Genomic DNA, 17,672 nt, shown 5'->3' on the forward strand with positions numbered 1-17,672 from the left:
CAGTATCCACTAAGAAGTTCTGTTTGGTTATTTCACTAAGAATTGAAGTTAACATGCACAAATGGAACTGGCAAGCCCTGTTGTCAGATCCTATGCTGGCATTGTGTGTTTCTTCTTGCTCTTCTTCTTTTGTTTTTTTCCTTCTTCTCCTTCTCTTCTCCTTCTTCTTCCTTCTCCTCCCCTATTCCCCCTCCTTCTCCTCTTATTCTTTTTCTTCAATATGGCAATTTGGCTTGCAAATTCCATGGAGATTCCACTCATTTATAATGTCCTATACTTTTACTTGGAATTGGTTACTCCCATTGACATATGACTGACTTGGAAAAATCCCATACCAAAATTATTTTGCTGGATTAGAATTTTTATTTCATTACTCACGGATTTCTCATCAGAATTTTCAGTCAAATTCTTCTGAATACAATCATATGTATACAAAATTTCTTGTCTATGACAATTTATTATTTCATCATCTTTAAATACACAGATTACTACTAAAGATAGTTTTCTCAGAAAATATTATTTCCATGAAATTGTTTATTTTATGTATTTTCATCTAAATGATATGTGTATGCATATATAAGCAACTGAATTTATTAAACATCTAATGATTGACCTTTATTAGATATGGCACAGGCACCAACATCCTAACAATGAAAGAGGCATCAGAGGAAATAAACATGGCCACATCAAGGACAAGGCCAAATTAAATGTTTTCATATACTTAACATGGCTTTTTAAATGACAAAAATTAGAGTAGAGCTTGTATAATTTCCCAGAGTAAGACAGGAATACTGGAATCAGAAGCATTCTTGTCCAGTCTTCAGAGAGAATAAGGGAAGCCTAAATTTAGAATATTTTTAATCTGAATCACGTTTTTAAAACTCAACTCACAAGTAGAGAATTTGGCCCTAAAATATTAGGTAACAATTAATAAGTGACTTACAAAATCAATCAAACTTGCTGATTAATCAAATCAATCAAAAGTGTTGATCTTGCATCCCCCAGACAGCTTATTTAACCTAAAATATACTCTCATCTTCTAGGTTTCAATTTCACCTACAGAAAGGGAAAAACACCTAAAATGCTTTGATTGAACTGGCTGGATAATCTGAAATACATATATATATATGCCACACACATGACAAACAGAAGAGTGCCAGCTAAAATAAAACTAAAATAAAACTTTTTTTACAACTATTAATTTCAAGAACATTCACTAGATGTTCATGTTTCTCAGACTTAAGGGAGATTTATGAAAAAGAAACTGATGGTGCTCATTTTCAATACCATTGATATTATTGATTAGCTGATAGTTCCAAGGCATTATTTTGATTGTGCAAAATAAGCATAAAAATACGACAAGCAATTAATTGCCTGCTTTTTGTATCATGCTTTGCAGTGGCCTATCAGCCTTTTATTAATATTAATGAGAAGAATTAGCACGGAAGATCAGGGAGCCATGATAGCGCCGAGAACCTGCGAGGACCCCACGGCTCTCATGCTTTATTATTTTTTAATCAAAGTAGCTGACTTGAAGGCACAAAATTAAAGAACTGAGTCTTTTATGATTCCACAATGATTCAAATTAAAATGATCTATACTTGCATAATTCCTGTGAACCATTTTGTGCTTGTTAAAAACAGTTAAAAATTGCATAAATTCATGATTTAAAGCTGTGGTTTTCTTTTCTTAATAAAGAGGCCACTTTATGTGTTTCTCCCAACTTGTGCATGTGGACATAAAGTGAAAGAGGGTGGGCAGAGGGAGCAAGAGAGAATTTAAACTTAAATTTACACCGAGTCAAAGAGAAATGCTCATGTGTTACTTATTCTAGGCTCACTAGACATTCTTGACACTTTTACAGTTTCAATGAATGGCCTAGAAAAACCTGCGTAAAAGAAAATGACCAGGAAAACCTCTTTTTTAGATAGTTAACACAAAGCTATACAACTGATGGAAATGGTTTCCAATCCATTCAACCTGGAAACTTAAGTCTCAATAGAAGTGCTTAAGTATAGCTATAAAATTATTTTCCTTTCAACAACCAAAAATTAAAGTCTCCAAAGAATTTGTATACTGTTTCAAATATTGAGGTTCCCATTAAATCTTGAGTTAAAATCATCAGGCTTTACAAAACTGTTAAAACCACTGCAAGGGAGTTCCTGTCGTGGCTCAGTGGTTAACGAATCCGACTAGGAACCATGAGGTTTCGGGTTCGATCCCTGGCCTCACTCAGTGGGTTGGGGATCCGGTGTTGCCGTGAGCTGTGGTGTAGGTTGCAGACGCGGCTTGGATCCCGTGTTACTGTGGCTCTGGTGTAGGCCAGCGGCTACAGCTCCGATTAGACCCCTAGCCTGGGAATATCCCTATGCCACAGAAGCAGCCCTAGAAATGTCAAAAAGACAAAAAAACAAAAAACAAAAAAACAACAAAAAAACCCCGCTGCAAAACACCAGACAAATATTATAACTAGAGACAAGGAAAATAAATCAGTTTCAAAATCATCAACACAATGAAATATTATATATTAATTTTAAGATCCAATCTCAATTAATTGAATTCAGAATTCTAAAACATTCCTAAGAAAGTCTCTTTTACAGCATAATATCAGAAAGAATAAATTTCAGGGAGATAGAGTTCCCATATTGCTAAAAATTGGAAGTTGATGTAGAGTTTAGGAAGTCCCTGTATGTCCAAAAAGGAAAAGAGATTTGCATCGGATGAAGGGTGGCCCAGGTAACAAGGTGTGGTGAAAGCGCTGGGAAGTAAGTATTAGAGTAATATTAAAAAAAAATTGTCCTGAGAAGTATTTCTCAATTGTGGTCAGGACCACATTTATCAGTGTCAACCCATGAGCTTAATTTAAACAAAAGAACAAAACGAAGTAGATTTTTAGACCTCCATCTCAAACCTATGAACTGCAATCTCCAGAAGTGATGTCTTTGCACATGCTAAATCATTCTGAGATGGGAAATCAGAATAACATTCACTTTTTTTAAATAGGAGATTTTTATCTTATTTCTTTTCCCCACTTTTAATGTAGTCATAAGAGGAATTCTTATCTATATCTAAAAAGAAAAGAAAACTGGTATTGTAAAAAGTAGTTGGTGAGGGGATGGCGCTCCTTAATCTTGGTCTTCTACTCAATCAGCTGTACTCTCCAAACCCTGAAACATTTCCCAGGCATCCGAATTATGCAACACCTCAAGGATTTTCTTCCTCCTCTGACTTAAAGCCCTTCCAGTCTTCTCTACCTTACAGCAGGCAGTCCTTGGAGAACATAGCTGCAATATCTGATTTATCTTAATTTGGCTTAAATTATTTTTAAATCATTACTTTTACCAGCATTATAGATGTCCCTCAAAATATTCTTGGGTGGAAGTTCAGAATGTGGATGCTATATTGGCAAGGAATTTTGTCTCAGCCAGGATACATAGTTTACTTTTAGACATTTCCAAGGGAAACCTATAAGGTGCAGTAACATTCCCAGATGTTTTAAATAGATATATTTAAATTAGATTTCCAGCTCTAACTATCTTTTGCACTTAACTGATGAACAACTATAATTACAGAATTTCCACTCATTATTATCACAATGAAGGATATTGAAACCCAGACTGACATACAATGAAGAATGGAAGAAGATGAAATGTGGCTAGAAAAAAATACCTCCTGCCTCAGAGTTGTGTGCAGTGCTCACCCTGAGCTTGTGAAACCCCATTTTAAGAAATAGAAATTGTAATTATTGTCAAAGTCATCATATTTGTTCATTTAATCTCTTTAAAACCTAGGGAAACATATTTTGTTGAGTTGCAAACACTATGTATCATACTCTGTTGGATTTTCTCACTCACGATTTGTATCTTAAGGTACATCCTGAGGGAGTTCCTGCTGAAGCTCAGTGGTAAAGAACCCGACTAGTATCCATGAGGATGCAGGATTGATCCCTGGCCTTGCTCAGTGGTTTAAGGATCTGGTGCTGCCTTGACTGTGGTGTAGGCCAGCAGCTACAGCTTTGACTCCTTCCTTGGGAGTTTCCATATGCAGCAAGTGCAGTCCTAAAAATAAAAAATAAAAAAAGTTATAACTTGAAAACATTCCTGGGGATTAAACTGGAAATGGAAATGTTCATGGGTCTCTCCCTCTAGAACACGTTAGATGAATTGGAGGACTGAAAGGACCAACGTTCACTCTGATGTACTAAATTTTAGCAAGTCATCATAATTATGCTTAAGATTTGTAATCATCTGCGTATTAACCAGGAATAGAAATTGCAATGAGAATGCATATAGCTTCCCCTGCACAGAGAGTTTGGCACATCCCCTTCCACTACCAAGGTGGTGAGTGATCCATAACACTGAACACTGAAGAGTCTGCTCCCAATAGGCCACCTTCCTAATGCATCTGAGTACTGACTATACAAATAAACTTCATGATAAACACCCAGGGTCTAGTTTAATTTTTCAAACTACATTTTGCATTTTGATGAGGAGGAAAAAATATCTGAACTGAGGGTGACGTAGGGAGAGCAATGGTTGTGTGCATGCTACATTTTTCATCTTAAACAGCGTGATTACTTTAGCCATTTCTGGAGTAACAAATCCTGTAACTGAAATTCATGCTTGGAATGCCTTAAAGGGATCCAAAGGCAAGTTGATTTTTCATCTTAAAAAGCTATTCGGGTTAATTTGGTCTTGAAAGGGGATGGAAGAAAGGTAGGATTTCAGGTGTAGATAAAATATACTCTGTTTGAAGTTATAGACTTGAATCTTACTGTATACAAAAAACTTGTGAAAAATACACCTGAGTTTCTTGGAGTATTATACTGGTGGCACATACTCCTTCTTTTGCTCACTGTTATAACTACTTCTTAAGTAACAAGTTATCCCCTTGGAAACACTGTATCAACATCAATCTAATTTGTACCATCTTCACAGGTGATAATGATGATAATGAGGATGATACTTAACATAGTTAACAGGATATAAAAATCAACCAACATCCTACCAATCTGAGGGTCACCATGAACATTTTCCATAACCAAATCATCATAACGACCTGATAAATGAGAAAATATTATACACATTGTTATTACATGGACTAGTTTGCTTTTTTTTTTTCCCCACCTCCATGGTCATTATCTTCATTTGCCAGAGAACCATTATTTACTATTATATATTCTTCATATAATTTTATATGTTCATTTATATGTACAAATATGTTAACATGCACACACATGCACAATTTCTTTTTTTGTTATTATTTGTTCTGTCAAAATTGAGTCTCCTATTTCCATCTTTATTTCTTTCCTTAATAACAAACTGAATTTTCCGTCAAGCTGAGGTATCATTCATTTATTTAAATGATTAAATAACACTCCTCATAAAGGATTTACCATAACTTCTTTAATTTTTAATTTTATAGTCACATTTTTTTATCAATATTCTGTCACAGATGGATTTTTATCTTATTATTTTGGGGGAAACCTAGATTAAAGAATACCTGTACATTAATTTTAAGAAATTTTGCAAAATTCCATTGCCTATCTTGATTTTCTCTATGGTCATTATCATCATCTTATATCTTCTATCCTTTATTTATTTTCTGTTTCTTTCATTAGAAGAAATAATTCCATGAAAGCTAAAAGCGCATCCTTTGTTCCTTGCTATATCTTCAGAGCTGGTACTTATCAAGTATGCAATAAGTATTTGTTGAATGAATAAACTATTATTTTAGAATTGATAAAACCATGATGATTATCATCATTAATGGAGGGCCTTTTCTTTGTATTCTTGATTTAATGGAAATGACAGAGTTCCTCCATTTAAAATAATATTTAAATAATGTGACAAAAACTATTCATAAAAAAATCATGATTTTCTTTCCTTCCTCTCTGCTTAGAGTTTTTGTTATTGTTGCAGTTTTAATGAGGAATGACTGATAGATGTCATAGAATTACCTTTTAGTATTTAGTAATTAATTATATTTTTACTTCTTGAATTTACTTATGTATTGCATATAATGACTGATTTTATAATATTTAATCATCCCTGTGTTTCAGGATTAAATAACATACAATTTATAGATGCCATTGAATTTATATTTTGTTAATAATTTATGAATAATAATTCCATTTATACTAATAAATTTTTTAGCCTTTTGTTTGGGTGTTCTATTTTTGTTATGTTTTTGGATTAAAATTGTACAGTCTTAATAAAATGACTTGGTAAGGTATTCATCTTTTAATAACACCTAAAATATTTTAATTATTGCTAGAATTGTATATTCATTAAAACTTAGAATTTACAGTGAAACCATCTGGCCTTTGGCTGCTTTAACGGCAGACCTTAAATCAATATCAGTCTCAGTTATATAAAAGTTACTTGTTTTTCTGAACTTAATTTTGTTAATTTTTTTATTTCTAGAAAACTTTTAAACTTTTCTAGTTTTCAAAGTTACTGAATAGAATGGTATATAACTTATCCCATAATTTTGGGGTTTTGGCTTTTTACATTTCAAATTATACTATGTCAGACATTTTTCTTTCTCTTTCTCTCTCTCTCTCTTTTTTTTTTTTTTTTTTTTTTTGCAAATGGGCTTTTTCTTTTCAAAGACCTACTTTTTCTTTTTATACACACACACACACATACACAAACACACATAAATGAATATGTGTCTACTAAAATCAGTTTCTGTATCCTAACCTACGTTTGAACAGTGGATATCTGTTTCTCTACACATTGTGCCTCTAGGGAAAACAAGAAGCCTGGATGACTGGAAGGACCAAGATGATTTATATGACTGCTTATTTAGTGTGGATGGAGCCAGTTTAAATCCTTGGTTAGAGTACTTTGAAAATATCTAGCCAGCATTTAAGTCAATGGAAGAGGAAGGGGTCCTATATATTATTATCTTTTATATATCCCCCCCAGAAATATTCCTATTTTACAAACTTGATTATTTTCTGCCAAGAATGCTAGATAAAAAGAAGCAAAAGTGACAAAACCCCACCTAAACTTGGGTTAAAATACCATAGGTGTTTATGCAATTGCCAAAGAAGTATCATGCTTCTACTTACTCCACTAAATGCAAAAGTAATAACACACATCTCCATAAAAAGTATCAACTCACTGGAGCTGTGGACCTTGATATATGGTAGCTCTCAGGGTCATTATGCCAACAACTTTAAGTGATAGGATTTGTTAGACTTACTGCAGTGAATTATTTCCCATCTATTTTTACTTTTGCCAAGAGATGAGGATATACACCAAATGTTGTGCAAAGTTTATTTTGGGGTGGAAAAAGCAGCATTTAATTGACAGATAAAAAGGGTTTAGAAAGGTAATTTCATTTTTCATCAGTAGAAGTAAGGTTTTATTGTTGAGAATTAAATTAACAGCACATGAAATTGGCTTTTTCTAAGTTCATACTTTTGAACAAAAAGAAAAAGAGAAAGAAGCATCCCCTAACCAAAGTAGAGCTATAAAGCTTCCACCAATGAACATAGTTATTGAATTTTCTTTATTTATTAAAAAGGGAAAACAATATAACTTCTATAATCCTATGTGTTTGTAGGTTTTTCTTGTTAGATTCTGATAATTCTCTGCTTCTGTAATACTATAAGTTTCTGCCTGCAAATGCAGCCTGATTCCTGATATCTACTGTTCATCACTCATCTTCAGGTGTTTGTTTGTTTGTTTCTATTGGTGGTGTTGTTTGGTAAACTTTGCCCCTTCTTTAGCTGAAACATGCTGCTTATTCTGTTATGACTTTCTATGCAAGTGCTTTCTTTGCTTTTACCTGGAGAAGGAAATATCTCTTTGATTTTACAAAATTCTGTGAGAGTATCAATGAGTGAGTATTTCCATATCATGATTTCCACCAACACAGCCAACCTGAAAGTAAGATGGTGAAACTCATGAGGAGAACAGGTGTTAAAAATATGTGAAAGTAATTGTATTTATGTTCTTTTTAACTTTCAATAAATGGAAAAAATCTATAAAATTTCCTGTATAAATTATGAAAGAAAATTGTTTTGCAATGTCAATTTTTATACACTTGATATCTGTCTTTTGACATTAAAGTTAAGGCAGGTGTTTTTTCTTGTTGTTATTAAGCAACATGGCATAGCCAGTGAAAATGTCAAATTAGGGACCTCCAAAAAATTCTTTCTTCTACACAAATAAGAAAAATGGCAGTAACTTTGGAATTAACGTTCTCAGAATTTTGGATATCAATCAAAGGCTTACAACAATCTGAACAACAAAAATCGAGAGAAACTACTGGATACTTACTGAGAACAATGGGCTATGTGTCATTTCAGCATACCCTTTCCTTATTCCCCTCTCTCTCATCCAACTCACTATAATATTTAAAAGCAATAACTTGCAGTCATGGGGAAAACCAGCATCCTGGTAGCAACCAGCTTTTTTTCAAAGTTCCACTCCCAGAAAATTATCAATATTTGACCTTGCTGATGTTTGCCAAAAGACTCGACTTGCAAGGTTGACTTGATGGATACATGAATTGGAGCTCTTCCAGTGTGAAAAGCTATTTTCCCATGAATTTTTCAAATACAGTTAGAGGAAACTGGTTCACTTTGAAAGGTCCACCACATTCTGAGTTGTCCCTAAAGTCATGCACATGGATAGTGCTCACTAAAGAACTAGGACTATGACCTTTGTCTGTGTTGAGGCTCTGCACAAGCAGAATAGAGAGGCAAAGGCACAGTTGTCAACTACCTGCTAAAGTATTGAAGGTATGCCCTAACAAACACACCAAGTCCCCTAACACAATATGAGACATTGTTCCGTGTGTCAAGGAAAACTCTGTCTAATAATTATCTGACTTCTAAGGTAACTAAGCAGATATGTCAATGGGACATACAACAAAGACTATAGATTTTATACAGCTCGTTCAAAATTGTCACTAAAAAAGCAATAGCACCTATAAAAGTAATAATGAATTCTAGACGGAGAGGGTTCTGATTTCAGATTTACTGTATTATATTGTTTGAAGTATTCAATTTTAGAATTTCCTGGTGCCTCAGCAAGTTAAGGACCCAGCATTGTACCTACTACGGATATAAAATAAAAATTTCATTTTTTGACAATAACAACAAAATATAAAATATACCCCAAAAATGAGAAAGTGTGATCCATACACAAGGAAAAAAAAAAGGGATTAGTAGAAACTGTCTGGAGAAAGCACAGATATGGGAATTGGTAAATTAAGACTTTAAATCAGTTATTTAAATATGTTCAAAGAACTAAAGAAAACCATAGCTAAAAAAGTAAAGAAAATATAAGACTAATGTCCCACCAAAATGAGAATATCAGTAAAGAGCTAGAAATTATATTAAAATAGTCAAATGGCAACCCTACAGTTGAAAAATATAACTGAAAATTTAAAAAAAAAAAGCACTGGATGATTTCAACAACAATTGAGGAGACACAAGAATCAGTAAGCTTGAAAATACATCAATTGAGATTATCCAGTCTGAGGAACAGAAAGAAAATAAAGATAAATGGACAGAGTCCTGTAAGATAGCATCAAGCTAACCAATACAAGCACAGTGGAAGAAAACTTTCCAGTTTTGATGAAAACACTAGTCTACATATCCAAGAAGTTTGTCAAATTCAACAAAAAGTAGAATAAACTCAAAAAGCTCTGTACTAGTCAGGATTCTCCAGAAATGCAAATTAATAGGTTTGGTGAGTGTGTCACAGTCTATCTGAACTGCTATAAGAAAGTATCCAGACTGGATCATTTATAAACAGCAGAAATGTGTTCTTTACAGTCCTGGAGGCTGGGAAATACAAGATCATGACACTGGCATATTTAGTGTGGTAGTGAGTGAAGGCCTTCTTCCTGGTTCATCAACTATGGCTTTATCATCTGTCTTTACAGGGTGGAAAGTATAAGGGAAACTCTCCAGAATATCTTTTACAAGGGTACTAATCCAATTAATGAGGTCATTGCCCTCCTGTTATAATCACCTCCCAAAGGCCCTACCTCCTAAAAATAATAATAATAATACCTTGGGAGTTAGGATTCAATGTAGAGATAATGGAGGGATACAGCATTCAGACCATAGCACTCCACTCCTGGTTCCCCAAATTCATGTTCTTCCTGTATGAAAAAAAAAACATTCATTGCATCTCAGTAGCCACCAAAGACTTGTTCCTGCATCAGTTCCAACATCCAAAAGTTAAATATCAACTTAAAAGTGCAAATCAAATTCTCATCTAACATGTGAGTGAGATGATTCATTTTGAGGTAAATTGGTCTCCTACTGTGAACCTGTGAAATCAAAATAGTTATGTTCTTCAAAGGTACAACTGTGAGACAAGCATAGGATATGGATCACCATCTTCAAGTGAGAACTAGGGATGAAAAGAAATGGGGTAACAAGTCCTAAGCAAGTCCACAATATTAAGACACACTGGGGTGGGTAGTCCTGCCCTCTAGTCACACAATGGTGGTGGTATGACCCCTCAGCATTAACCATCTCCACCACCATGGCATAGCTAAACACACTCCACACTGCAGTTATGGTGGATTGAAATCACATGCTTGTGGCTGCTCTGATTGGAATTGCTAGTATGGATTCCCTGGGAGCAGTCCCACCACTGGGTATTACGCTAGTAGGGACTCTCCACATGAAGGCCCTATCTCTGCAGGAGCTTTCTGCCTGGGTTGTGCATCTATGGTTCCAGAAGGCCCCATCCTTTGAAATCCAAGTGAGGGTAACCATACCCCTCCCTATCATTTTCTGGATAAAGCAAATCTTCAGCATGACAACTGGAGCTGATCCTGGGGCAGCTGAGAAGAATGGTACTGGAATTCCTTTAAAACAAGGATGGCCTTCCCTCCACTGTCCAGTAACATATTCCTCATTTTTGTCTAAGATTTCAACAAAGTAGCCTTTACTGTCCATATTTCTGCAAACATTCTCTTCATGACCACTTACATACTCTCAAAAAAAGCTGAGGACCTCTTTATAGCTCTCCTTTTTTCCTTCTAGACCTTCACCAGAATTGCCTTGAAAGATCCAGTCATGGTAAGTAGGCTTTTTATAACACACTTCCAAAATCATCTAGCCTCTATTAATTACCTAGTTTCAAAGCTGCTTCCACATTTGTAGGTATTTGTTACAACACCCCCCACTTCTTCATGCAAGTATTCAGTCTTAGTCTGTACTATTATAGCAAAATACCATAGACTGAGTAGCTTATAAAAAACAGAAATGTATTTGTCTCAGTTCTGGGGACTAAAATCATAGTGCCAGCAGCTTTGGTGTGGTTCATGGATGGCAACTTCTCAATGTGTCCTTACATGGTGTAAGAATGTGAGGGATCTCTCCTGAGCCTCCTTTATAAAGGCATTAGTCCCATTAACAAGGGTTCTATCTTTATAACCTAATCACTTCTCAGAAGCCCTACCACCTAATATAATGGTATATCTTGTCATCACCAATTTAAGGGTTAGAATTTGTTCATAAATTTTGAGGGAACACATAAATATTCAAGATATATGCTTGTGTGTGTGTGTGTGTGTGTGTGTGCTGTGCTGTGCATTTTAAGGAATAGACTGCCATGTTTGTGGAGGCTAAGAAGTCCCAATATCTATAGTCTGCAAGCTGGAAACACAGATACTGAATGGTGTCTTACTAGTCCAAGCGCGAGAGAAGACTGATGCCCCAGTTCAATAAGTCAGGTATATAAGTTTCCCTTACTCAACATTTTCGTTCTATTTGGGCCCTCTATGGGATGAGGGCCATTAATATTAGGAAGAATAATCTGCTTTACTCAATTTACTAATTTAAATGTAAATCTCATCTCAAAATGCCTTCACAGACACATCCAGAATAATGTTTGACTAAATGTCTGGGTATCTCATGCCCTAATCAACATGACGCATAAAATTTACCATTACAAGCTCCATATATAGCACATCATAAATTGTTAAAAGATAAAGTGTCAAATACCAAATATAAATTATCTTGAAAGAAACAAAGGTGAATTATGACATGTGAGAGTGTCCCAATAAGATTGTCAGTTGCTTGCTTATCAGAAAACACGAAGCTCAGAATACAATGGGATGACACGAAGTGCTTAAAGACATTTTAAAATTATTGAAAAGCGAAATCTAAAACCAGCTTTAAAAATCAACAGATAGCTGCGAATATATGTCTTCTACTGAAAGAGCCCCTATCCTTCCCCATTCATGCGGAATTTTCACTTAGAAGTACATTTTACTCATCAATACACACCATAACACCATTTATTTTATTATATGTATTATATATGTTCATTTTATTATATGTATTATATATCCATTTACTTTGATAATACTAAACCTTTACAGAGCAAATAATTTAAATGCAGAATTTTTTTGTTTTCATTCACTAAAACTAGAGCATGACTTTCAAATATACTTATTTTTAGCTTTATTCTATAATCTTAATTTGGCAATATATGAAGATATTTAGGACCTAAACCTCTCTAAAAATTAATAAATTATTTCTTTATGTCACTTTAATTGAAAAAAAAAAAACTATGGTTTCCTTTAATCTTTGATTTAGCATCATGATTCTTATATTCACCTCCGTTACAAAGTAATCCCCCACCCCCTAGGCCAGTTCACATCCTCAAAGTTATATCAGAAGAACAATGGTTGTTCTTTAGAACATAATCTCAGATTCTATACAGATCATAAGAGCATCTTATTTTCTTGTAGTTTATTAGCTTATCAAACTCACCTTAATATTTTCAGATTTTCTGAATAGAATTTTATGTTTTTGCCATCATGTTAATTTATTACTAAATTGTAAAAACTAATCTTTAAGAGTTAATGTTTATTCTTATATTTCTTATTGTGTGATGAACTGGCACGTCTATTCTGCCCATTCTCCCTAGAGGCATTAGATCCACAGTAATTTCATTTATCCAACAACTGGGTTCAGTTACTAATACAAGACAAGTGCTGTGGGCCTGCCCTCATAGATGGTACAATATAATCAGGAAGGAAATTTCCATTATACAGGCATATCTTTTACTGTGTTTTTCATTATTATACTTTTAAGATATTGTCCTTTTCACAAATTGAAAATTTGTGGCAACCTAATATCAGGCAAACCTATCAGCACCATTTTCCCAACAGCATTTGTTCACCTCATGTCTTTGTGTCACTTTTTGGTAATTCTCACAATATTTCAAATTTTTTTCAGTATTATTATTTGTTATAGACATACAGATAGCCAAAAAAACACATGAAAAGATGATCAACATCACTGATTATTAGAGAAAGGCAAATCAAAATTACTATGAGGTCCTACCTTACACCAGCCAGAATGGCTATCATCAAAAAGTCTACAAACAATAAATAATGCAGAGGTATGAAGAAAATGGAACCCTATTACACTGTTGGTGGGAATGTAAATTGTTGCAACCACTATGGAAAACAGTATGGAGATTCCTTATCAAACAAAAAATAGAATTACATTTGATTCATCAATCCCACTCCTGGGCATCTATCCAGAGAAAAGCATGACTCAAAAAGGTACATGTACTCCAATGTTCATTGCAGCACTATATACAGTTGCCAAGACATGAAAATAACCTAAATGCCCATCCACAGAGGAGTGGATAAAGAAGATGTGGTACATATACACAGTGGACTATTACTCAGCCATTAAAAGGAAAGAAATAATGGCGTTTGCAACAACATGGATGGACCTAGAAATTATCATGCTTAGTGAAGTTACTCAGACAGTAAGACACCAATATCACATGCTATCACTTATATGTGTAATCTAAAAGAGGGACAGGCTGAACTTCTTTGCAGAGCAGATACTGACTCACAGACTTTGAAAAACTTATGGTTTCCAAAGGAGACAGGTTGGGGTTGGAGGGGTGGGCTTAGTTTTAGGATGGAAATGCTATAAAATTGGTTTATGAAATAATTGTAAAACTATAAATTTAATAAAATTCATTTAAGTAAAAAAATAGTTGAAAGTTGAATGAAAAGATAAAAATATTTTTCCTAACTTCAAGTTAATGCAGTAATTTCTTTGTACAAAAATACAATAAATAGCATGATTTTTTTAAGTGGGCAAGAGAAGAAATGACTTGAGGCCCAGGGCTTTCTGTTCTCTCTTGAGAATAAATAGAGGCAATTTGTTATTCCACTTCTGTATTAAAAGTTGTGAGATTTAGATGCTTATATGCAGAAGTAACTAGGTACAATTTCCAAATTTACAGTTTCTCCTGAAGTCACACAATTTTTAAAAATAATAATATACAATTACTTTAAAATATATTTTGCATATATTTGGAAGAGTAAAAATTATTTTTACAAAGTAGTTTCAAGTTCCAAATCTAAAACACCTGAAAATGGATTAAAATAAGATGCAATTTAGTCACTCACAGGCAAATTTATTTTTTGGTAATGATAGAATTGCAAGCCTAAAAAAAACAGTTTTCATTCATTGCTGTTGAAGGCTAAATTGGTGCATATTTTCAAGAGGAACACTTGACAATAATTAAATTAAAAAAAAATTTTGTGTCCTTTGACCCATAATCATATTTTTAGGAATCTAGCCTGAGGACAACAATAAGAAATTCTGGGCAAAGATGTTTAGAAACATGTGTTTTATAGTCTTATCAATTTGGACATGACTTATACCCAATTAGGAAATGGTTTAAATTTATTATGGTATACTCATATAATACTCTGCAAGTACTAAAAATATATCATTAAAGCTTAATTTTGTTGAAAATATTTAAAATATAGGTTTAGAGGAAATTGACTCATAATCATATTGAAATGGATTTAGGTTTTTTTTCCAAGATGGCAACATAGGAGGATCTTAAACACACCTCATTCCACAGATAGAGTGAATGGAACAATTCTCTCTGAAAGTAACCTAAAAACTGGCTCTGTCAATAAGAAAAAAATACACCTAAATGGGTAGCAAAGTCTGGGACACAAGTTCATCATAAACTCACCCCTACAGTGACAAGGGAACAACTCTCGTCTTCACCTCGATGATTGAAAGTTTTGAACCTCACATGTGACACCCCATCTTTTAAGACCTTCACCTGAGATATGGATTCCCATAACATGAGATCCAAAAGGCTATAGTGAACTGAGAAGCAATTCTTAAAATGTTCACACAGATCAGATTCTCTGTGACTGATGCCCCAGGACACAGTTCAGAGACAACCAACTGAAACTTTCCCAGTCTCTGTGATAATTTTTAAAAAGATACAATGCAAGAATGTACCAGAGATCACAGAGCTGAAGAATAAAATAGCCAAACTGAAAAATAAAATAGAAAGATTCAACAGTGATTAGATGAAGCAGAAGAAAATATCAACAAATAGAAGACAGGACTACAGAATTCATCTAATCAGAACAGAGAAGGAAAAAAATAATAATTAAAAGAGTAAAGAAAGCGCAAAAGAATTACAGGTAAAATTCAAGTGAGCCAATATTTGCATGATAATTGTCCCATATAGTGAAGAGAGAGTAAAGAGTATAAAATATTGAAAAAAAATAATGGTTAAACATTTTCCTAGACTGGTGAAGGAAATAGATATTCAGATCCAAGTATCCTAGTAAGCTCCAAATAAAATAAACTCAAAGAAATGCACATAAAGACACATAATAATTGAATTATTAAATGCTAGGAGTTCTCTTGTGGTGCATCAGGTTAAGGATCAAGGATATGCCTTGTCACTGCATCAGTTCTGGTAGCTGCTGTGGTATGGGTTTGATCCTTGGCCCAGAAACTTCCACATGCTTTGGCTATGGTCATAAAATGTTAAGGACAAGGAGAGAATCTTAAAAAGCAGCAAGAGATCTGGTAAATACAAGGCAACTCCCATAATGCTATTAACAGATTTTTTTTAACAAACACTTTACAGGCCAGAAGGGAATAACACTATATATTCAAGATGCTTTAAAAAAAAAGCCAACAAATAATAATCTACCTGGCAAAAATGGTTAGTTTGTGGAAAAAATGGAACCCTTGTGCAAAGATGGTAGAAATCTAAATTGGTGCTGACACTCTGAAAATCAATATGGAATTTCCACAGACAAATTAAAAATAGAACTTTCATATGATCTAGCAATTCCACTTCTGGCCATTTGTCTAAAGAAATAAAATCACTATCTGGAAAAGTTATCTTTACTCCCATGTTCATTGTAGGATTATTTACTATAGCCAAGACATGGACATAACAAAAGTGTCCTTCAAGGGATGAATAAATAAAGAATTTGTGGTAAGTATATGTACAACTGAATATTATTCAGCCATAAAAAAGTTCTGCCAATATTTTGTAATGACTATAAATGGAAAATAAGTTTAAAAAAAGAAGGAAATTCTGCCATTTGCATCAACAGAGATGGATATTGAGAGCATTGTGTTAAGTGAAGTAAGTCAAACAATGAAAGATAGGTATTGTATAGTTTCATTTATATGTAGAATCTAAAAAAATATAAAATAGAACAAACAACAACAGCAAACCTAAACACATAGCTACAAAGAACAGCTTGGTGACAGTCAGAGACAGGGGCTGGGAAAAGGGAGGAGGGTGTGGCAAAATGGGTAAAGTGGTCAAAAGTTGAGAATTTCTAGTTATAAAAATAAGTCCTGAGGATATAATGTAAAGGATGGTTAATTAAGTAATAATATTCTACTAACATTTGAGAATTAATAAGAGGAGAAATTTTAAAAATTATGATCACACAAAAAAATTATAACAAGGTGTGGTGATGGATATAAACTAGACTGAATATTGTGATCACAATATATAAATATACTGAATCTTGGAGTTCCCATCATGGCTCAGCAGAAACAAACCTGACCAGCATCCATGAAGATGCAAGTTCGATCCCTGGCCTTGCTCAGTAGGTTAATGATCCAGAGTTGCCATGAGCTGTGGTATAGGTCATAGACACGGCTCGGATCTGGCACTGCTGTGACTGTGGCATAGGCCAGCAGCTACAGTTTCAATTTGACCCCTAGCCTGGGAACCTCCATATGCTGCAGGCATGGCTCTAAAAAGACAAAAGAAAATAAATAAATAAGTATATTTAAATATATTTAATAAATATATTTAACCTTTATGTTGTAATCCTGAAACTAATATTATATGTCAATAATGTTAAATGTAAATTGATATTTTAAAAAGATGGATCTAGTAAAGAAAAATTGCAGAAAAATTCCTAAAATACAAAATTCACAAAGGGGTTTGTGTTGATTTCTACATGGTGAGATTAGAAGTAATTTATTTTTGTTTTTGATCATCTAAATTTCTTAATATATATATTCCTTTCTTTTTAAGTTTAAAAATGTTTATTATAGTTGATTTACAGTGTCTTGTCAATTTCCACTGTAGAGTAAAAAGACCCAGTTATACATATATGTACATTATTTTTCTCACATTATCCTCCATCCTGTTCCATCAAAAGTGACTAGATATAGTTCCCTGTGCTATACAGCAGGATCTCATTGCTTATCCACTCCAAATCTTATGCTTTGCATCTACTAACCCCAAATTCCCAGTCCATCCCACTCCCTTGCCTGTTTTATGGTTTCCTTTGCTGCACAAAAGCTTTATCTTCAATTAGGTTCCATTGGTTTATTTTTGTTTTTACTCCTA

General features: G+C 33.9%; 1 long non-coding RNA gene across 1 annotated transcript in view; it reads right to left on the minus strand.

Moving 5' to 3' along the window:
- Positions 1-343: 343 nt before the first annotated feature.
- The window catches only part of LOC146402814 (uncharacterized), a 162,953-nt gene continuing 145,624 nt past the window's right edge, over positions 344-17,672 (minus strand). Inside the window, exons 3-4 of the long non-coding RNA XR_014808659.1 lie at positions 10,040-10,131; positions 344-4,058 (exon numbers count right to left, since the gene is read on the minus strand). This is a non-coding gene — a long non-coding RNA (uncharacterized LOC146402814). The remainder of the gene's footprint in view (positions 4,059-10,039; positions 10,132-17,672) is intronic.

The sequence above is a fragment of the Sus scrofa genome, chromosome 6 (assembly GCF_054392235.1).
Source record: "Sus scrofa isolate SSC_HxYL_T2T_F1_AM1 chromosome 6, Sscrofa_HxYL_maternal_Yorkshire_Landrace_v2.0, whole genome shotgun sequence".
Taxonomy (NCBI): Eukaryota; Metazoa; Chordata; class Mammalia; order Artiodactyla; family Suidae; genus Sus; species Sus scrofa.